Below are 15693 nucleotides of genomic sequence, written 5' to 3'. Positions count from 1 at the left end.
CTAGAACCTGACACCCCTAGTGCTTGAGCCCAAATAAAATTTGTTTCTTTATAGAGTTGCTCCCTGAGTCGTGTTGCAGTAGTCGAAAGATGGGGACCTCCACAGTCACCTTCATCCTCATCACTACCATCATTACTATAGCTAGCATGCCTTCCAGTTTCTATACCCAGCACACACACAGGCACCTGGTGGGTCCATGGATCTCTCCTTTTATACTAGGACACTCTGGGACTGAGTCACAGTCCAGATAAAAGTGGCAAACATGGTCGGGTTCAGGAGGGTGAAGAGAACAGTAAGCAAGGCAGTGTAGAGGAACCGGGACCTGTTGCATGGCAGAAGTTCCATGTGATACAATCACCGTGGCTTATTGTAAAATGCTTCTTAGATAAGCCACGCACAGTGTGACATCACTTAATTCACTTCATTGCTATAGCCCAGATTTGCCCTGCTTTCCCTTCTCCTGGGTCTTTGAGCGTGCTTCTCTCTCTGCATTCATTTTCCCTCCTGCTCTGTCGTCAATGTGGCTGATATTACGCCCTGCTTATGTATTAGACATCACTTCTCACCTAATACCATTTATTTTTAGAAAAACGATAATGCCATTTTCTCTCGTCCCATTAGAGTATTCCTATTCTTCACTCTTTTTGTTTGTTTATTTGTTTGATTTTTTGGTTTTCTGTTTGTTTGTTTTTGTTCCTCTGTGTAACTCTGGCTGTCCTGGAACTCACTATGCAGATGACGCTGCCCTCGAACTCGGCTCCCTCTCTCTCTGTCTTCTGGGTTACAGAATTAAAAGTGTGTGCCACCACCATCCAGCTTTCTCTTCACTCTCTTTCTCTTACTTCCTGTCCCTTCAAGAAATCCACTAACTGGGTCGCTTACCACTGTCTTACTACTGCTTATGTCTTTTCCTGACTTTACTGCGTACTGGGTCTTCACTGAGGACTTACCCATCTTTGCAGCCCTGGCTTAGCTGTGCCTGAGAACTGTAGACAACCTACAAGTCTTTGCATGAAAGAATGGCTACATATGTGAGCTAAACTTTGAGAAAAAGCACATGGCGTGAGTCTCCCTTGTTGGAAGAGACCAAGAAAGGGAGGAGACAGCTTTGAAGCATGGTGAACCACACTCTTCTTTACTTATTTTGTATTTCAATAAAACGTTTGAAGTGTGTGACATTTCGTGTGTGTGTGAAGGAAGGAGAGAGAGGGGGGGGGAGAGAAATGATGATGATGATGTTGAGAATTACTGGGCCTCAGGCAAAAGGGGAAGAAAGGGCTCAATTTACTTTGGGACCAAACAACTCCTCAGAATGATCTCAGGGGTGTAGCCGCCAAGGGGTGTCCCTTAGACTGGTTTGGAGAACATAGTGCCCGATCGTTCAGGTTGCCTGGGTTACAGGGGGCCTTGCACAGTCACCCACAGCACACTAACCTGTGACTTAATTAGATGCTGCCTTTTGGAATTCTGTGGGGGAAAAAAAGCCTTTTTGTTTTCGAAAAATAAAAGCAGGGTAACATGAAGTTCACTGCCTGCTTGAAAAAAAAAAAAACCAATACAGAAAAATTGGAGAAAAGACAAAAAAAATAAATGTTATTATCTCTTAACCTATGCAATATATCACTTTCTCCTGTGTGTGCTTGTGTTTTTAAATGTTTGCAACACTAGCATCACGATGACAGTCTAACACAGACTCAGTTTCTGACTCTTGCATAACCTACAACTCTACCACTGAGCCATATGCCAGCCAGAAGGCCATACCTTTTTTTTTTTTTTTTTTTTTTTTTTTTTTTTTTTTTTTTTTTTTTGCTGCTGTTTGTTTTTCCAAGACAGGGTTTCCTCTGGCTGTCCTGGAACTTGATTTGCAGGCAAGGCTGGCCTCGAACTCACAGAGGTCTGCCTGTCTCTGCCTCCTGGGAGCTGGGTTTAAAGGCATCCAAGATTAAAGGCACGTGCCACCACCACCCTTAAACCACGCCTGTCCCTCGCCTGCCTTCCCTCAGTACCCCATTCTTGGCACAGCTTGCTGTCCATCCGTTAGCAGGTACGGCCTTCACCTCAGCACGCACAACGAAGATGTCAGCTCAGAAATAACAGCGGAAAAAAAGGCAGATCTCACTCCATAGAGAGTGGGAGACGGTGGGGTCTGAAGGGTGTAGTGGCACACTGGGCTGGGCAGTGAGGATTTTCGGGAAGTCTTACGATAATTTATGAGGTGAGTGGTGTATTTATAAGGTAAGGTGGCCTCCCCTCCCCCACCTCTGAATAAGGGATAGACTGGATATGGCTACTGGGGAAATTCTTCCCATGATCCTCTGGAAAAGCCCACAAGGGAAGGGCTCAAAACCACATGCACATGTTTCTATAAGGAAGCCGGGGCTCTCTGAGCCTGCAGATGTTCTGTTTGTGTGGTCACTGGGAAGTGCTCGGGCACCAGTCTCTGACGCTGTTTAGCCACAAAAGAGCAAGCCTGTCAGTAGACACAGAGCCACAATGGTCTCTTTGGTTACCTCCCTCCTATTTAACCCCTTCCTCTCCATCTCACACCAGGCAGTTCTGCCCCTCTTGTTTTAAGTACTAATTGTAAGAGCTCCCGACAAGGCGGCATGCAGAGTGGACCCAAAAAAGTATGAAGCATGTCTTCAGCATTGTGTAAGCGCTGGTGGTTGGTTTTATCACTACAGATCTAATTGCTTTGTAGTTGTCTAGACATTACCTGCCAGAAGAGCACACAGGTGAGCTGCTCCTTGGAGTACACGTAGGTGAAGCCTCTCCACACAGGGTCTTCTTTACTCCTTTCTTAACCCTCTGAAATCCTTGCAGTTATGATGCTGTTTTGCAGAGGAACACATAGTACCACAAAAACCCTATTATTTGGTCAAGGACACCTCCCATGGCCTCAGCTTTTCCCTTTCCAAAGCAGAGGGCAGCAAGCCTCAGTAGGAGGGACCCATCCCCGTGTTTCTTTGTTAATGCCCCAGCACCACCCTGACACACAGAGGATGGTATAATACAGACTATATATATGTATATATATATATTATATATATGTATATATATATAATATATATAATTCAGACTCATGCTAAATGAATGAATGAATGACAAGCATTCGGCCCAAGGAGAAATACTTTTGGAAGTCCCCAGAGCATAAGATGGGGAGACACTTGGACACCTCATAGAATTAAGTTTTTGTTTTGTTCCTACTCTGGTCACCAGGTTCCCTTCCTGGGCTCCCTACATGTGACTGCCTTCCCTCAAACACAACAGACTTGATAGCAAGAGAATCCCAGGACTCCAAGAGGAAAGTGTGGGGGCCCGTAATGGTGAAGATACTGAGCACGTGAAAACGCCTTCAGCTCAGCAGGGAGCCCTTCAGAGGCTCTGGTACAAGGGTACCCAGCTGCATGCCTTCCTACCACCATTTGACCCATGTACTGCAGGCTTGATGCTCAGTCTATTGACACCGCTGAGAGGTGATGGAGTCTTCAAAGAGTGCAGCCTAGAGGAGGGAGATGGGCTATGTCTTGGAGGGGATGTTCTGAGATCTTGACTTCTTTTCTCTTTTTGCTTCCTGGCGGCCGTGGGATAAGCAGTCTCTTCTATCACGGGCTTTCATTCCAGTGCTCATCGGCTCCACAGAGAAGGCTCAGACAACCATGGATGGAAGCCCCTGAAACCTTTTCTCTGATTCAAGCTGATCGTCTACATCACTTTATCATAGCGACGCTTTACTAACAAACGCAGTCTTCCCTCACCTCCGTATATTGCTGTAGCTGCCTTAGCAAACAAGTGAAACGGTGAGTGTTTCCACTGTGAGGACAGGGTCACGCCTGTGCTACGGTGACCCCTTTCTCGATGAGGGTGTGGAATGGAAGCGGATGGACAAGCGTCACTTTGGAAAGTAGTCACATTCCGCTCCAAAGCAAGCTGCACTGAGCTGGTTTTCCCACTGATGGAGGCTATTCAAAACTCTTCAAGGCAGAAAGCAGGACCCATGAAAATGAATCTCGGTTGAAGACTTTGCAGTGGCTGGAACTCCATAAACAGGCTTGCTTTGAAAGCAAGATCTCAGACTTTTCCTTCTCAGGAGACTTTTGGCACCAAGGAAGGGCAAACTGAAAGAGCGCTGGCGGCCAGGACGGAAGGATTGTTGAGACCGGGAAACTGCTTTTCAAGACCTGGCGAGGGTTCTGAAGAGTCACATTAATAATCAGCAAGGCAGGCTCTGAAGAGTCACATTAATAATCAGCAAGGCAGGTTGTGCTAATTCCAGCACAATCCCCATGACTTGAAGCCTTACTGGGTTTCTGTTTTCTTGGTAAAGCCAGTGAGAGGTTATCCCAGTAGTAAGAAATATGTATTGTTAAATTCTTGGTATTTTGTAGTTTGTCTTTTCCCTCAACGACTCAAAAGTGCATCATTTTGTTCTAATGCGTATTTATTCATGATTTCATGATTCTGTCCTTGGGAAGCTTTGCCACATGGCAGCTGCTAAAATTACCCAAATTTCTCCATGATAATGGCTTATTTATTTGGGGAAACTGTATATTGAAAAGTTGATCAGGTATGTGTACCTACCCCATACAAAAGCAGGATAGTTTACTTTGACTTCTCTCAACTTAACCTGCAGGATTTTGCATATTTTAGAAACCCTGAATGATTTTGCACCTTTTAGAAAATGCGGCACATTAATTCTATCTAAATGTTGTTTTAAAACTTAACAATTGCTGCGCAGAGGTGGCTCATACCTTTAATCCCAGGACTCAGGATTCAGAAGCAGGCCGTGAGTTCGAGGCCAGTCTGATCTACAGAGCGAGTTCCAGGACTCGCTCCATAGCTACTGGGAAACTCTGCCTAAAACAAAACAAAACAAAACAAAAAGATAAACAATAGATAGGCAGATAAGTAAATCTTAATGACTTGAGACAAAGCTCAGGCGTACGAGCGTTAAGAGCACATTAAGCTTGTTTGGGCTTTGTGAAATACAAATTTACAAAAAATCGTACCAACAGAAACCCTATTTTTTACAGTTGTGGTTACCAGTGTAATTCAGGGGCAGATAGAGCAGGGAAGCAGGTGTGGGGGAGAGGTGGGGCAAACATCCACTAATGGATAAATAACCTCACAATTAACATCTCTTTGTGTAAGTGATGAAGATGCCTCAGGGATCCGTGGAAGACTCAAGGTTGGAAGACTCAACCCAGCCTAACATCTCTGAGAGAAAAGCATTGCATAAAAAGTGATGGAGCCTGGCGAAGGTGAGGGTGACACGGCCAGAGGACAGATCAGATGCACGGAGTGCATGGGACACTAATGTGAACAAAGTTTGTGTTCTCAAATGCTGAGTCTGCACGGAACATTTTTACACTAGCAGATTTACTTAGCCCTAATCTGCTGACTTTTTTGATTGGAAATCCTGTGAGGGGTATGCAGTGCTATGGCAGTATTATACCCAAGGACATGGCATTGAATCTGGCCTGCCATTCCTTCCTTCTCCAGTGGAGTTGCCTAATAAGATTGCTGTAACTAATAAAATCATTGACTAGAATTCAGTTATCCTTAGTGCTGTAGTTTGATCCTGAATGCCCCCTTATAAGGCCTCTGTGTTAAGAGCTTGAACCTCAGGGTGTCAGACTGGGAATTTTGCAGAACTTTTTAAGCAGGGAGGCCGAGCGGGGAGGCCTTTAGGTTACTGGGGGACAGGTCTTGAGTGTGTCTGTAGGACTCCAGTCTTCTATTCTCCTTTGCTTCTTGAACACAAGTGAGGTGAGCGACTCTCTTCTGCAGCATACTCCACAAAACCCTGCCCTGCCATGGGCACAAAATCATAAGAACAATCATTCATGGACGATACCTCCTCAACTATTAGACAAAATAACCCCTCACCAAAACTCATTATTCCAAGTGTTTTACCACAGCAATGGAAAGCTAACACGATTAGCTAGATATTTTAACTTTGCACTAGGGCCTGTTCCTAGCTGAAATGGCTAGGCCAGGGATGACATTATACTTACAGCATGATACCCTTGCCCAGGTGGAGAAGAGATCTTGGTCCTTAGAATGCTATTAGGTGCTCTTCTTAATAGGCATACCTGCTGAATGGAAAAGAGCTGAGGCACTTAACCAGGGTCAAGCTACTGAAATATCCTGTTTACACCCTTGACATTCTCATGAAAAACCACTGTGCTGGGTGCTAGAATCCCCCAAGCTGTGAAGTGAGTGGCTTATAATGCATGTTGAGAGGAAAAATAACCAACAACACTGTAGAGAGTAGGTCAATGGCTCTTGTAGTGGTTTGAGGAAGAACGATCTGCATAGGTTCGTACATCTGAATGCTTGGTTTGCAGTTGGTGAGACTGCTTTGGGAAGGGCTAGGAGACATTGGAGAAGGGAACACTGGAGATGGACTTTGGAGTTTCAAGGGACCATGTCCGGCAGGCTAAAGCTGCCTTTCTCTGTCTCTCTGCTGTATCTCTCTGCCTCTGTTTCTGTCTCTGTCTCTCTTTGTCTGCTTCGTGCCTGTGGGTCATAAGTAAACAACTCTCAGGTACTGCTCCAGGGTCATGCTTGTCTGCTTGCTGCCAAGCTCCCCACCATGACATCAATGAACTCTATCTGGATCCATGAGACCCAAATTAAACACTTTCTTTTATAAGCTGTGTTGGGTCATGGTGTTTTGTCGCGATAAAAAAGTGACGAGACAGCCTGCAATGGGCAGAATCTACTTCTTTCTTGCTTTTGCATGCCTACAGGCTGTGAATGAGGTCCGTTTTCTTTCATTATTTTAAAATCACATTTAATTAATTAATTCAGTGCTTGCGATGCGTGCGTGTGTGTGTGTGTGTGTGTGAGACATGCTTGTGGAGATCTGAGGACAATGTTCAGGAGTCTATTCTCTTATTTCACCAGGCTTGGTAGCTAGCATCTTTACCCAGTAAGGCATCTTTTCAGCCTATAAGTGGGTTTTACATTTTGAAATGGTTGAAAAAAAAAACATATAAAAAACACCATTCTATGCCTTTCCGAGTCCACGAGCACAGTTTGATTGGAGTGCAGACACACTCCTTCCTCTTGCGTCATCTAGTGCGTTCTGTTAAGATGGCAATGTCGACAAGATGCACAGAGATTGGGAAGCCGCCAAAGCTGAAAGTACTCATTTCCTGCCCAGAAAGTGGTTGCTGACCTGCGGCCTAAAAGAAGCAGGAGCTTAAGAGGTTCTGTCCCATTTTCTACATGTGGAAAGTAAGGCAGGCACAAGGGTTCCCTACTGCTGTGGTGTCTCTCCAAGGGACACACAGCCAATTATTATTTTAATACTCTCAGGCTCGGCGGCTGCCATCACTGAGGAAAGCCAGAGAACAGTATCTCTAGGCTTGAAGATGCCCTTCCCCCATGCTGATCATCAGGAAATCCCCTTTAGTCCTTAATTAAGAAGAGGTTGATCAGTTGCATTTCTTCAGAAACAGACCCTGTGACAGACAGTAAGTCCACTGTGGGAAGGATAGGGGAGTGAGACAGTTAGAGCAGCAAGCCAGCGCTGCCCGTGGAACCTGCATCACAAGACAGCTGAACCTACTCCTGCTGCAAAGTTCTATAGGGGGTGGAGGCCACACCTGAGAACTGCTGCTTCTGAGACAGGAAGAGGCTGAGAGAGGTCAGAAGACCAGCCACCAGGGCATCTGCATGTCAGTGGGGAATCTGACTCCAGAGCCCCGATGAGATAGACACAAAAGAAACAGACTTTACATCAGGAGTTCCTCGTGAACCAATTATTAACAAGGAAGGTGAGTTCTAAATACACCAGTCTTTGTGGTTAAAGGTACAGACAAAGAGTGCATAAAGAAGCCTTTCGGAATACATACGGGTCACAGAGCACAGAGGCTTTATGCTTTCTCCTGCGTAAACCCCCGCAAATGATAGTGTCTAAGCAGGTAGCAAGTGCTATTGTACACTTAAAATCCCATTCAGTCTTAGCAAGTCGTCTGGATGCAGTCAAGTGCTCTTAGAAAACTTGTTTTTGAGCCGTCGGTTCTAGAAGCACAAAAATTTGCCTCAAGACCCGCCAGATTTATTCCAATGCTATAACCAATGCTTAACATTACCAGCAACACTTGTATTAGCAGAGAATCCTCTTGGAATTTAAAATTATTAAACATATTTGCACTTTTCTTGAGTGTCACTTCCAAGATCCCGGACCAATAATTATGGTGGTTTAGATGAGCGATGTCCCCCATAGTTCAGGTATTTGGACACTTGCTGCACAGTTGGTGGCCCTGTTTGGGGAAGTCATACAGCTTTGTAAGAGGTGTCTGCACCATCTCTCTCCTGCTGTGTTCTGGCATGGGGCTATGGGGTGGTCGCAAAAGCATGAACCCCGAGAGAAAGGGAGGTGCTATCACTGTGTTGTGAATGCCAGAAAGGGACAGCCCTTGATCCAGAGGGATCCACTATTCTTAGGAACAGCACCTGATCCAGAGGGATCCGCTCTTCTGTAGGTCTCTCTAAAGTGGGTGTTTATAAGCTTGCCTGGTGACAGGCAACACCAGTTATTTTTCAAAGGCCCATTGTTATTGTCTAGTATAAATAGATTTGTTTAGATTACAACCACTGATTTTTAATGTTATTTTTGGAAAGCCAATGCGTACATATATTTAAAAGACAAAAACCTTTGTAAAAACACATTTCATCTATCTTGGCCTCATTTCTGTGGCTATAGAAGAATACCATGCTTGTAATCTTCTTGGTCAAAAGACTGAGGCAGGAGGATTGCTGGAAATTACAAGCCCAATTTGGCTACATAGAAAGTTCCAAAATAGCTCATACTACAGGTTGAGACTTGGTTATAAATATACAAATGAAAAAACTAGCACACCAAAAGAATAATTTACCTGGCTCGTGTTTCTGGTGGCTGGGAATGTCAGGAACATAGTATCAGCTTCTAGTCGTGACTTCTGTTGTGCCATGACATAGCAGAAGGGACTAACCAGTATATACAGACAGAGAGAGGAATCAAGATCTCTCTTTCTTATCAGGTGCACAGTGGACGGTAACTCACTCCCACAGTAACAGCCTCCACTAACTCCCATGACATCACTACACCCCACAAGTCACCTGACATCATTTCAGTGACAAGTACGTTTCAGCATGAGGTGGGGCGGCCACAGCCAGCCTGGAGCCTCACTTTCATTACCTCTTCTGATCTGTACTTGGGCCATCCCTGTTTAAAGATTCACACGACCAACCAGGGGGTCTTTGTGAAAAATATAAGCAGATATGAACACCCATTGTTGCTTTTCACCTTTTCTTACATAAAGAAGAAGGCGTTCAGCACAGACCTCTGCACCTTGCTTTTCCTCCCATTAATGGATCTTAGAGATTACTCTGCACGGACACAGACATTTGTCACAATATTTATGTCAGGAGTCAAACAACTGTACAAACAAGAGTAATTCTTTGTTGGAACTCTCTGCTGGCCATCAATACATTGGGCAACTTCATTGTGAGCAAGAAATTCCAAAGAGAAAAGCGAAGTGGTGAGTTGAGTCACCATGGAGGGCTGTGCACCAGCTTCGGCCACTGTGGAGGGCTACATATCGCTCAAGATGACTGTCTCCATTTTTATGCAAGTCTGTATGTGCTCGTGTGTGCACTTTGTAAATCCACCTGACTGTTGCTATAAACAAATGCCTTGCCCCACAGAACGTAGCTTCTTAATTACAGCATAGACTGAACTCTGCCTACCAATTCTTTTTTTCCACAATGCTCAGTCACTGGGGATCAAGACCCATCACTCTTAAATATGATCATAGCAGACAAAAATACGATACCTCCAAATATACTCGGTATATTTGGAGCTGGTTTTGTAAGAAACTGCAGATCCAGCAGTGACTCTGGCAGGCTTTCCTTTTGTAAACCCACAGATATCAGTAAAGGAAATGTACAAAGGTAAACTCCGTGTCAACTAGAGGACAGTCCCCAGATTAACCTTTCTTTCTGGGAGACATATTTGCAAGGCAGGCGATCAGGGCATGCTTCCTTCCCATGCCACCATATCTTGAGCAACTTCCCACTTCCTCAGCAGCCCCAAGCCCGCATCTCTTTCTGTAATGAGGATGTGTTGCATAAATTACCATCTGCTCTCTTCAAGTTACACATTCTTCTGGGACTTTCAGATACCCTGTATAATTAATTGTAGCCCCCCCCTTTGTTAATTTGTTTGTGTCCATTTAATCTATCGTCCAGCCAAAGAATTCCCAGGGTGAAGGGAAGCCAGCTTACCAGCACTGTCTTTAAGGCATTACTCTGGTTCAAATCAAACACCAACCAGTTCTGCTGTTCCTGAAGATTAAATTCAAGCTCTTGAGATCATAGAATCTCTGCAATAAAAAGACCAGGAACGGGGATATGTTTGTGCAAGGATGAGAGCAGTTGACAAAAGTTCACTGACCAGAGTTAGATCAACTTTTAAAAAAGGAGATCTGAGAGATTCAGACTTAGCTAGTGGTTCTGAACCTTCACGGACACAGAGAAGGGCTGTAGCCCTATGCAAAGTGAGCATGGGGCCACAGAAATTCAGGAAGGGAGGACAGTTCCTCAGAAGCATTTGCTGTTTCTGGATTGTTGTGGACAATGATGGGGAACTCATGGCAGGATTTGAAGGAAAGCTTTAACATATATTCAAGGATAGGAAGCCTGCTATGTTCTCAGTCCACAGTTTACTAACTTACTAACTCCCCACACCTCTCTTCTCTGCCTTCCAGCCTTTGTAATTACACTTAGGGCACCTCAGACTCTTCCTGTTATCACAACTTTAACTGAACAGGATTTCCCTGTCTTTAAAAGAAGACAGATTATCTCCTTCAGTAAGTTCTAATAATGCATATGTACGTGCATGTATGTGGGCGAGTGCACACATGTGTAGTACTGGAAATTGAACTAGGGCCTTGTACACTCTATTACTAAGTTATATAGCCAGGACAAGAATTTAACTCTAATTTGTGTATATATGTATGTAAGCTTCTCTCTGTTTCTCTCTCTCTCTCTCTCTCTCTCTCTCTCTCTCTCTCTCTTTCTCTCACTCTCTCTCTCTCTCTCTCTCTCTGTGTCTCTCTCTCTCTCCTCACACATGCAAACACACACACACACACACACACACACACTTAGAAAAATAAACATGTACTTGGTTGTCTTGATGTTCTTCAGTTATGGTGGTTTTTTCTCTGTTTCCTGTAATATTGTATATCTCCCCTTTTTCTTGTGGTTGTGGGGATTATACCCAAGGCTTTGCATGCAGGACAAGCCCCCATCTCTGAGCTATAGTCCCAGCATTGCCTATCTATTTTAAAAGGTTTATTCTATTATAAAATACTTAATAGACAAAGATTGGATATCCTTAAGGTGTGCAAAGTGCTGACTCAGCAACACTGTGTGTGATTATCACAACGAAATCATTAGTGACCCCATCAGCAACTGTGTTTAACACACATTCATATCACAAATCACAGTTGGCTCCTTCATGTCCCAGCTCACTGCTCCTCAGCTCCTGATAGCCCCTATTCCCCTCTCTGACTCTTTGACTTCAGTGATGTTAAGATTCTCTAAGTAAGTGAGATTTTAAAGTATTTACCTGGCATATCTCACTTGCATAGTGTCCTCTACATTGTTTTGTGTTGGTGAAAACGACAGTATTTCCTTTCTTGTGACGGAATAATGTTCGACTGTCTACACACACCTCAGTTTCTCTAGATCTTCATTCACTGATGGTCACCTCAGTTGTGCTTCCTGATAACTGTGAACAATGCTGCAGGGATCACGGCTGTTATTCTCATTATTTTGGGGAAGAGATGTACCACACTGCTATATAGTAAAGCATATGCAATACATGAAAATTTAAAAAGAAAAGGAATAACATTTCTGCGGTTTTTTTCTTATTTTGAGACAAGTTCTTATGTAGTCCAAGGTAGCCTTAAGCTTACTACGTAGTTGAGGATGACCGTGAACGTTTGATCCTCCTGTCCCTGCCTCCTGAGTGCTGAAGTTACAGGTGTGCACCACCATAGTTACAGGTATGCACCACCATATCCAGTTTCTAATGGGACTGGGAATCAAACCCAAAGCTTTGTGCATGGGGGGAGGGGGCAGGCACGTTACCCATTGCATGCCACCCTCAACATTCCCTGACATCCAGGTTCTTGATCGCTTCTTTGCTCAGTGCTGGGAGCCGCACTCAGAGCCTCAGGCTTGGCAGGCACGTGCTGACACTGAGCCACACCCTAGGCCCTTCTGCTCTTGTAATTAATGTACCTTAAGTAATCAAGCGATGCCATTTTTTTTTCTACATGATTTTTTAATAAGTAAAGGTTTAAACATTTTAAAATTGAAATTGCTAGTTCCTTTTAATTTTTGTTACCTTTCACCTAACAACAAAATAATAGTTTTATTAAAATTCCAGAAAATTACTGTAAGAAAACTTCGAGGTGTTAGTTGCTGGAGGTTATAATTACAATGTAACCATGGCACAGCAAGAGATTGGGAATATTTGAACACAAGATAGTGATTAAATAAATAACCACACAGGACCACTCACAATTACAATTCTACTTATAAGAGACACCTAGAGAGAAAGTAAATTGTTTATAACTTTAACTTAGAATACTGGGACCTAAATTTTGGGAATTATGTTTTATACCAAAATATTAGCATTACTATTATTTATTTCTGAGTAAAGGTACATAATTTTCCCTTCATATTATTATTTTTCCAGTGATATATGAACCCAAAGTTGAAAAAAAATATCTGCAGAGACTGTCCTTGTTTAAGAAAGGGTATCTTTCTAAAATATAAGGTCAAGTTTTACTTTGACTACTAACTACTTAATAAAATAAACAGGATTTTGTAATTTATTAGGTTGGTAAAATTTTAGTCTCAGGAAAAAAATAACCCAGATATCCTACAACAGATGAATGCAAAAAGAAGCAGTGGTATATCCAACAGTGCCAAAGAGAAATGCATTCTTTGATCATAAAATTCAAAGGTGGAATGGGGGAGCTAAAGGGGAGCCTCAAGTGTATATATAGCTATGTGAGAGAAGTCTGTCCAAAAACACAGCCTACTAGGGCCGGAGCTGTCTCAGCAGTTAAGAGTCCCGATTGCTCTTCCCGAGGCCTGGGCTGGAGTCCCAATAACCCTCACAGTGGCTCAAAACTCACTGTAATTTCAGTCCCAAGGGCATCTGATACCTTCTTTTGGTCTTCACGAGTATCAGGCATGGAAGTGGCCCATAGACATATATGTAGGCAAAATATTCATACATATAAAAGACATAAAATAAAAAATTTAGAAGGCAACCTATTGTATAATCCCAACTATTATATTATAGAAGAAAAAAAATCTATCAAAAAAAAAAAAACCAATGGTCACCCAAGGTTAGGGGGGCAGCATGATTAGGTGTGCAAAAATGGGAGGCACGCATCATTTCACCTCTGTGCAACCCCATGGGATATAGGGTGACAGGATTCAGCCCGAGTGTGGATAGTAGACTTGGGGTGATTATAATATATTCATGTCTGCTCGTTAACATATTGAGGCACTTTTGTGGGCAATGCTGATGTCAGGGGTTATCGTGACTTCTCTGGTTGCTTTGACAAAATACTGAAAGAAAGCAATTAAAGCAAGGAAAGGCTCATTTTGACTCATGGTTTGAGGCAGAATCTGGTCAATCATGGCAGGTGTGTAAGGCGTGGTACACACTGCATTCACACTCGGACAAGTGGGAGAAGTAGATGCCGGGTCTCAGCCTCTTTCCTTTTTCCCTTTTAATTCAGCTTCAGAATCCACCCAGGCGATGCGTGGTGCCACCACCCGCACCCAGTCAGCCTTCTCTCCTCCGCTAAGTCTTTCTGGAAGCTCTCGCAGAAACATCCAGAGGTATGTCATTCAGGTAATTCTAATTCCTGGTAAAGTGCTAATAAATATCGGTCCCTCTAGCAGAGATTTGCATGTGGAAGGATGAAGGAACGTGTGACAATTCCATTTCCTGCTCGTTTTTGCTGCGAGTGTGGAAACCCGCCTCCACAGGACGTTCACTGCTGAAATGAGAGTTTAAACGTCAGAGAGTGAGCATGTTTGGGGTCAAAGTCTTCAGATGGGTTCCATTCGGAACTTTCTCTTGATGTGTGTTTCATTTTTTGCTTTTAATTTGCTTCAAATGTACTGGGCAGAGAGAGCATTACTCGGTGTTCCCTCAGCTATTCCAGAATTCTCCAGCTAAGATATTTGACCTTCAGCCTTTGGCGGTGAATATAAGAATGGAAAGTATAAATATCCCCAGAAATGAAGTAAACATCTTCTAAGGGAATCTGTTGAGAAAAAATTGGCACACATTGGTACTCGGGGTGGGTTGACAGTGCTCGCTCGGAATGGCTAATGTGTAAACTTAGCCTACGTGCCATGAGGGGGCTGAACTTGACATTCATAGTGAGTCTGGTGGTTATGATAATCCACATCAGAGCACCTGATTTTCCTCCAGGGAATAGTCTCTCACCTTACCCACAGTCCACTTGGGGCTCCACTTCCAAGGTCAGGCTATAGGATTCGCTCAGATTTACTGTAATCAACACACTCCAGCCATTGGCCGAGTGCTAGGCTCAGAAATCAGCTGGAAGGTGATGCCAGGGTCTTAGCTGCTGGAATGAAGTGCCAGTGTGTGTGTGTGTGTGTGTGTGTGTGTGTGTGTGTGTGTGTGTGTGTGTGTAACCTCACCGTGCTCAGTCACAAGGTGGCACAGTGTAGAGAAGCAGGCACCCTGTGTCCATCCTAGGGGTTTAAACACATCCCAGTTCTCCTGCTCTACCCACTACTAATAAACCAGACTTTCCCTCACCACCTCAATCAGATCTACAAGTTCTGCCTCTCTTGTGAACGTTTATAGTTGAATGAGTTAATATTTGTAAAGCCTGGCATAAGTGTTTGCGTTCTCAACATTTCTACTTGTGGAAGTAATGGGCTTCCCAAACCGGGGCACGGAATGAATTTTCCTTTCTTCCTTTCTTCCTTTCTCAGCTCAGCAAGCGACATCTTGATCATCGCAGTTGTTCAAGCCCAAACCATGACCGCCTTTGACGCTGCTGTCCAGTCCAGCAGCCAGTCCTGGTAGCCACACCCAGAATTTAATCGAGTCTGCTAAAGCTAACCCAGTTCGGGACACCATCATCTCTTGTCTGGATCCAGACACTACAGACTTAAACGATCTGGCTGCTTCTGGCCCCTTTTCTGTTGCTTTCCAGCAAGGATTCTAATAAATTCCAAGCCGGCAGGTGCCGCTCCTCTGTATCTGTCTGCTTGTCACCCACTGCCAACACACAGGCAGCGACATCCTTGTTCTTAGTTCCCACTTCTTCCCCCTGAATCCTGGCTCCAGGATCCTCTCGTTGCTCCTTACTGTTTCTTGAACACACTCGTCTTGCTTCTGCCTTTAGACCTTTGCCTGCTCTGTGTGTCTGTGGTCTATGACTACCTCGCCTTCTTCAGATCACTGCCTAGTACTGCCTTCCGCATGAGACCTTCCTGAGTCTGGGCCCAATCTTCTAATTCCGTATTCCATTCCCTGCTCAGTTGGTCTTCTGGTCCTCATCACTGCTATGTGTGGATAACTTATTGAGTGTGTCTATTCCATGTCTGCCTCCATTAGAC

This window comes from Myodes glareolus, chromosome 8 (assembly GCF_982192425.1).
Source record: "Myodes glareolus chromosome 8, mMyoGla1.1, whole genome shotgun sequence".
Classification (NCBI taxonomy): Eukaryota; Metazoa; Chordata; class Mammalia; order Rodentia; family Cricetidae; genus Myodes; species Myodes glareolus.
Note: the sequence above shows the minus strand (reverse complement) of the source record.